The following is an 8,148-nucleotide window of genomic DNA, read 5'->3' as shown; positions in this document are numbered from 1 at the left end:
GGGCTTTGACAGTGTATTAAGTATGTGTGTGTATGTGTGTGTGTGTGTACATAGACACATACATACATACATACATACATACATACATACATACATACACTCACTCATGTTCTCTGGAAAAGCAGCAAGCTCTCTTTACTGTTGAGCCATCTCTGTAGTCCTACCAGGAGCAATGATTTTATGATTTGTAGGGTTGTTAGTGCTGACTAGTGCAAAATCATTGGGAGCAGCTCATAGTCCATAGATTCAAATGAGACACTATGTAAGTGTCTTGGGTCTGTAAGCTGGAGAATCAGACAGGATGGTGACATCCCATATTACAGACTGAATTCTTTTTTTTTTTTTTTTAGGCCTCATTCTTTGTTCACAAAGACATTTAACTAAGTGAATATGGCACCCCACACTCCCAGATTGGAAGGCAAAATGTTTTAATTTTATGCCTCCCAGTATAAACATTATTGGCTAAACTACTGTGTCTTGTTGTTAATATTAGACTAGAGGGCTTTTCTACGCTGGCTAGTTCCCAAATAATCAAGACAGAGACCTCTTGTATTTATAAATGTTTTAAAGCATGATAACTGGGCAAGTATCAACGCTCTAAGCTATTTTGCTATTTCCCACCTACACATTCCACGTCACGTGCCTTATCGGTCCCATCTGACCTGCTTCCGTCCTATCAAGCATGGCCATCTGCTCATGGCCCATATTGCCACGTGGCGACTTTCTTCTCTCCGGCTTCCTCTCCTGCTGCTACATCTCCTGCTTCCTCTCTCAGAAGGCATCCCTGAGACCTCAAGGCAGAGAGCCTAAGCTCTGCCCACTTCTGGCCAGTTATAGACTTCAACAACTTTATTAATCAACCAACTTTAAATTAGGTAGAGCAAGGTTTACGCAACAAACACAGGTGTGCTGTACATGACAGTGTGCTGCATCAGGGTAGCGACTGCATCTTGGGGACCAACAATTAGCATTAGAATACTACGTAGCACCAGACCAACCTCCAACACCACTGGGCAGGATAGTTTAATGAAGTGAACACACAGCATTAACCTACTGGAGGGTCTTCAAGGTATTTGATGGATTGTGTAATGTGTCTCTTGCAAAGAGCAGGTTCAGAAAAAACTTATGCTTCCCAATGAGTCTCTCCTTTCACTGCTTGCTAATTCTCACCCCTACTGTCCTCGGTATACTCAAGGAAAAAATTAAGATAAATTACTGAAAATTATGGCTTTGTAAATATGTTTTAATGCTTTTGTTTATGGACATATAATCCAAATATGTATAATCCAAATATGCTTTGAAGCATATTTGACACTTGAAATTACACATTTGGCCAATTTTCAGTATTTGGACACATGTTTCTCTTGGGTCCCCTAGTAATGAGGGGGCTTTTTCTGACATGAACTCTGTTGCCTGCTTTTTGATCACATCCCCCTGAAGGGGCTGCCTTGACAGGCCACAGGGAAAGAAGAAGTACTCAGTCCTAATGTGACTTGATGTGCTGTGATGGGTTGGTAGAGATAATGGCTCCCCTTTCTGAGGAGTAGAGGAGCTAGGAAGAAGAGGAAGAGGAAGGAGGGGAGGGAGGGGGCTACAATTGGGATGTAAAGTAAATTGTTTAATTAGTTAGATAAGAAAACAATATTTTGAATAGTCAAAAAAGAAAAGAAAAAATAAAAAGAAACTTTAGGTTTTAGCCAGGTGTGGTGGCGCACACCTTTCATCCAGCACTCAGGGAGGCAGAGGTAGACAAATATCTGTGAATTCAAGGCCAGCTTGGTCTACAAAATGAGTCCAGGATAGCCAAAGCTAAACAGAGAAACCCCGTCTCCAAAAACTAAAAGGAGAAATGAAAAGATAGAAAGGAAGAAGAAAAGAAAAGAAGCTTCAGGTTTTCCAGAAAGCATAGGGTGATTATTTGGTAACCAATAATTACAAGGATTGATTACATTTGTATATAGATGAGTAAGATAAATGGCTATAAATTCTATGTAGTTTCTAGAGCAACAGAATAAGGACTATAGTAAAGATTTTCAGAAGACTCATATAAGTCAAATGTATTATTTTTTTTAGCAAAATTTGAACCTCTAAAAGGGTATTCTAGTTTCATTTCTGTTACTGTGATGAGATGAATTGACACAAAGAAAGTTAGGAGAGAAATGAATGCATTGCAGCCTAAAATCCTAGGTTCAAGTCCATCATTTTGAGTAGTCAAGACAGGAACTTGACTCAAACAGCTAGGCACAGCATATCTAGTCAAGAGCAAAATGAAATGCATGCAGGCATGCTCACATGATTGCTTGTGCTCACATCGATTTCGCAACTCTAATGCAGTTCAAGATTCCCTGCTGAGGGAATGGTATCACCCACAGTGGGCTAGGTCTTTCTACATCAATTAATTTGTGATAATCCCACATAGATATTCCTATAGGCCAACATAATCTAGACAGCCCCTCACTGAGCCTCCTGTGAACAGGCAGTGGCTTTGTAGAAAGAGGAAGGGATAGTGTGTCTTCCTCCTCTACTGTGAGGATACAATGAGAAGACGGCCATCTGGAAACTAAAAAGAGTTTCTGCGCCAGACACTAAATCACCAGTGACTACAAGTGAGACTTCTCAGACTTCAAATTTATGATAAATAAGTGTTTTTATTAAAAGCATGGCATATACCATTTTAGCTAGCATCCAGAACTTAGACCTCCAATGAGCAAGGCCTTCAGTGTGTCCCGTCACCAGTGGCGATATTACACTCTTCTTGTTTTACATAATACTTTCTTTCCCTACAAGACACAAAGTTCTTGAAGACAGGTGTCAAGTCATAAGCTATTTTCTTGCCTATCTCAGTTCTGGCAGTAGCATACTCTCAAAAATAACAATAAGTGCTGGCTGAATTTTAGAAACTGAGTTTCTCTACATGTTTTTGTGCTTTACTTTCCTCTTGCCTTTGGAATCTTCATGAGATTTAAACTGCACAAAGATTGAAGGCTAGAGACATACTTTCTGAGAAAAAAAATCTGTATATGAAACAAATTCTGCCTAGCATCACCTTTGAAAGATGATGAGAACTATTTGTTTCGAATATCAGCAAAGAAAATGAAGCATTCATTCTTCTACCCAATAATAATCGAACCACAATGGATACCAGGTTACCAGAGAGCGGGTGTCACAGGGCACAGCTGAACAAATAAATGAAGGCACAGCTGAGCTGGAATGTCATTTTTACTCTCTAATGAATGAATGAATGTAAGGTTTTATTCAGTGAGAAGAAATGGCTGATGAGGATATATATATGCACACACACAAACATAATATTGCTCCTCTCAGGGAAAAACTTAGAAAAACTTGAGGTAGTTGTGCCCCCAAACCTCAGTTTTTAAAAGATGAAGCCCCAGCAATCAACTATTAGCAGGAATTCAGAAGATTGCAGCGGGGAAAGCTCTGCATGCAAGACAGATGATCTACTTTCTCCAATGAAGAAACTTCATTGGTTGCAACGGGTAGAAGCTGAAGGAAGTACGTGTGCAGTAGAAACCCAGAGAGGAATTAAATAAGCAAAGAAAGCCATGCTCCAGCATAGTATTTAGACTGTACGTTGGCTATGAAAGTACGAAGCAAGCACTAGATGACTCATAAAAGTCAGGACACTGGCAAGGGTGTAGTTGAGAGCAGCTGGAGGTCTGCTAATACTGTCAGCGAGAGATCTTATCTCTTTTCATGTTTGATACTTACAAGGCATTTGTCTTTAAGAACTTACCAATGTATTACTTCTGTCCCACCCACCCTTCTTCCTCTCCAGGACTTTTACCCAAGGACTGCGGGGAACCTGATCCCTGGAGCCTTTTTTTTTTTTTCTAGCAAAAGCCAAGACTGACCCATGTCATCAGGCCTCTCCATGAGTAAGGAAACCAAACCAGGATGAATACTTAGAGCTCTCCACTGCAATAGCCATTGCCCCTGTACTGAGCATCAGAGCCAGACGTGGCTTGTCTGGTCCATGACTTGTGTTAGAAGCGGAGATTCCCTCCACGTCATGCGTGCTGCCAAATGTCACATCTACCTCCAATACCATGCCACTTATGAGCATTGCTGGCTGTCTCCAACAGGCAGTGGGAACCACCCCTTGTGGGTGAAGATGGGCATGATGACAGCTTCCTCAAGGACAATTACATTCAGCTTGGGGCTGGTGAGCTGGAAACAATAGGAACGAGAGATCACTGCTCTCTACTAGTCCTGTCTTTAGACACTCTTCAGTTCCCTTTATGACTGACAGTTTAAAGATAGTGATGCCTCAAGCGTGAAGGCTAGAAATGCCTAGTACTTAAAAGGTTGAGGAGTTGTCTATTTTCTGATACTATCCACCAAAGTGACATGGCCCTCATTTCCCAATAACTTTTACTGGCTCCCTGCTGTCCAAGCATAAAGCATGACAGTATACGGATGTGGATAAAAGGCCCCTGTGGTCAAGACTCGGTGTCTTTTGTTAGTCTCTCTCCTCCAAATTTACTAAGTGGCTACCATGTGTGTTTCTCTCCCTGTGCTGCTGTGTCCTTCCTCGTGATGACAACAGCCCTGACACACAGGACCCTGGAGTTCACATGTGCCCCAGCTGGACAAGACCGTGACAAGTTTCTTAGAAACATAATTCTTATCAGTAAAACATGTGATTCTAGTTACAATAATGAAAAAGTAAAAATTCATGTATTTTTAGCTCGTTTTTTATATTTATAGTATTTTAACAACACAATATTTAAAATAATGGTGTTCTGACTATTATTTCAGTGAGTAAGAATAAACTACATGAATATGACATCGCACAATAGCAGGGACCTGATTTGTCTGCTTTAGTATCACCTTACCAGGAGCTTGGTTCTTGCCCTATGGGTTGGGTTACACAGATAATTAATGAATAGATGAAACTCTAGAATCACTATACACACAGGCCATCCTCTGATGCAAACTTCACCAAAGTTGCAAATACTCAGGAAACAGACTCCAGATCATTGGGCATCGGCTATGTATGTAATCATGTAATTGTGATTAGCAACTTGTTGCGACTGATAATCAACTAAGAGACTTGTCTCTGGGCAGATCTGTGAAAGCACTTCCAGAGGGCATTAACTAAGAGCATAAAATCTTCCCCCACTGGGTATAGCATCTTCCAGTGGTGTCCTAGATATAGAGGTCAGATCCAAGGAAACAGCAGTGATGCTTACCTGCCTGCTTTCATTTCTTCCCAGTAAATATATCTATCCATTGTTGTGCCTGCTGCTGCTATTCTTTGCTGCCACCAGACTCCAGCAACTTCTGGTTCCTGCATGTGCTGAAGCCTGGTAGATCATCAAGAGTCCAACATGTCCTCAGCACCACATTGGTGCTACTAAGATTAACGTTCCCAAATAAACAGCAGGGGAGGATGATTCAGTGCTGCTTCCAAGTGTTAGTAAACAGGCAGTGATACAGCCACCCCTAAAGACCCTGATGACCACGGGAAAATAGGCAACTCCAAAGCCACCCCTGAAGCATGTCATCGGAAACAGGTCATCGCCAACAGGAAGGACTAAGGTCCCCTAAGCCATGGTGCACCCTCTGAGCATGCATGCGCATTTTCTACTCATGCGCTAGGTTGGCCCATGAAGGGAATTACTCCTATGCCCTGGCCCCCTTCTTCCCTTATGTATCTCCAGAAACTGCCTCTGTATTCCCTTTCCCCTAATAAACCTCTTGAGTGGATCTGCCATATGGCGTGATTTATATTTCACTGTCCAGCCCTACGGCACACAGCCTAATGCCAAGTCTCTCCAAAACCTGTGTCACTTCTGCTTTAAGTTGTTCCTCTTTACAAAGAATTATATGTGAATAAACTATTGTGGTCTCCTCCCTTCACCCAAGCATCATTGGCCACCGACCCACAACCCACCAGGACGAAGGGAGCCAAAGTGACAAATAGTGTTCCGACAGCTGTGAGTACAACAGACAAAACTTCCATGAGTCTGCTTCAGAGAGGCAGCTCATTTTACTGTTTTAGGGGTACAGTACATCAAGGCTTTTAGGTTTATAGGCAGGAAGCAGTAGTATCTAATTATCATTAGCATAGGGAGAAAGAGTGGAACTCCTGTGCTAAGTTACACAGCACTTGCAGGAAGCTCTGTGAGGTGTCATCCTCCAAACAAGGTCAGGCATCTGTGCCTAGAGATGCTCTCTGGATAAGACCAGGCAGAGAAGAGGAAGCTCCACTGAGAAAGTAAGTCCTCCATTTTGTACCAAGCTCAGAGAGCTATGCAGACATGGTGGACTGCGACCTTAATATTGGAATCTTCCAACAAACTACGAAAGAAAAGGTATTTTTCTCTGTTCCTCCATTTAAGATATCAAACACAGGAAGTGGGTCCCTTTGTAGGTTTCCATATGACTTGGTTATACATAGGGACTCACCATTGGTACCTGGTCATATTAAAGTTTTTAGTAACTGAAGGCAGAACTCAAGAGAATCACTTTAGTTACACTTTGCAGTTTACAAGAAAACGCCATCATAAGAATATAATTCATGGACAGATGAATAAATACACAGAGCAAAGTCAATGAAGAACTGGATGGGTTCTGTTGTTGTGGCTGATGCACTCCTCCTCATTCCTTGCATGTGGGTAATAGACAAGGATGTCTTCAAATGCCACACCTGACAGATTTTTGTGAAGGCTCCATCACATAGGTGTGGTCAGCGGTGATCCCAGTCTCTGTCTCTATTTTCCTTCCCAGTACATGAAGGGACTTAAAATTCCAGGCTTCTAATTATGTTCTGATCTTTCTAGTGGCTAGTCCTCCTCCTGAGGATGCTCAAGAGTTCACCAAGAACATCTTCATTAGACCAGAAGACATATCTGCCTTCCAGGAAATCCCAATGGGCTCAGCTGCTCTGTGTAAGATACTCCCATCACCCCCTGCTACCCTGAAAATTACTACCAGGACTTTAGTAGCTCTGTATCAAGAGACAGGCAAGGAGAGGGGCCAAATGCATATTTCTTATTCTGTTACAAAAGTATAAATTTTTTCTTGCAGTTTCATATTTTATAACAACTTTAAGTAAGAAGGTGGGAAATGGATGATCAGTTTATATTTTCTTAGGAATTCCATATTTTGTACACCAGACTAATGACGCTGGTGTTGGAGATCATGAGTAAGTACCAAGCTGGCTGCAAACCATAGCGCATACCCGATCTTGTTCTGTGTCTGAAAGGTGCCACATTCTTCCTCTATAAACATTAGTTGTAGCTTTGGGGCCAAATATATCAATTTTAGGAAGCCCAGGAAATCTTGATAAACAACAGGTGTTTCCTTAGTTAATTTAGTAATTATAAATGTCTTGCAGCAACTCCAAAGCAAGAGTTATCTTGTGGCTCTTCTCCAGGAAATTTTGAGACAATGAACTTCATTGAAATAGTTGAAAAAAAAATCAACACAGGATCACACCCTAACACCTTCAAGGGGACAGAAGAGCTAGATTATGAAGCAGAAGTCAATGGTAAGTGATGTGGAGCCTTACCCCAGAGTCTAGCACCTGTTGTTTGGATAAATGTGCTTGCTAATAGTGGAAAAAAGGAGAAACTGTGGAGACAGAACTGCCTAAAGCCCTGATGATTACATTATCTTAAAACCTCATATCAGACCATCTCCTGTACCCAGAAAGGATTTCCAATGGAAGGATTGGAACACCAACCCAGTCACAAATCCTTCTACTCATAATTTGTCCTGTCTACAAGATGTGCAGGGGTAAAGACGGAGCAGAAACTGAAGGATTGGCCCACCTTGAAGCCCACACCATCAGAGAAAGAGCCCACCCCTGACACTAATAGTGATACTCCGCTATACTTGCAGACAGGAGCCTAGTGTAACTGTCATCTGAGAGGCTTCACCCAGCAACTGATTGAAACAAATGCAGAGACTCTTCTTCTACAGGGGGAGGAATGATTGAAGGAGGCAGAGAAGTCAAGAACACCACAAGAAAACCTACAGAATTAACTGACCTGAGCCGTCAGTGGCCCACAGAGACTGAACTGCCAACCAGAGAGCATGCATGAGATGGATGTAGGGCCTTTACACATGCATAACAGTTATGTAGCTTGGTCTTCATGTGGGACCTCTAACAGCAGGCCT

The sequence above is a fragment of the Acomys russatus genome, chromosome 17 (assembly GCF_903995435.1).
Source record: "Acomys russatus chromosome 17, mAcoRus1.1, whole genome shotgun sequence".
Taxonomy (NCBI): Eukaryota; Metazoa; Chordata; class Mammalia; order Rodentia; family Muridae; genus Acomys; species Acomys russatus.
Note: the sequence above shows the minus strand (reverse complement) of the source record.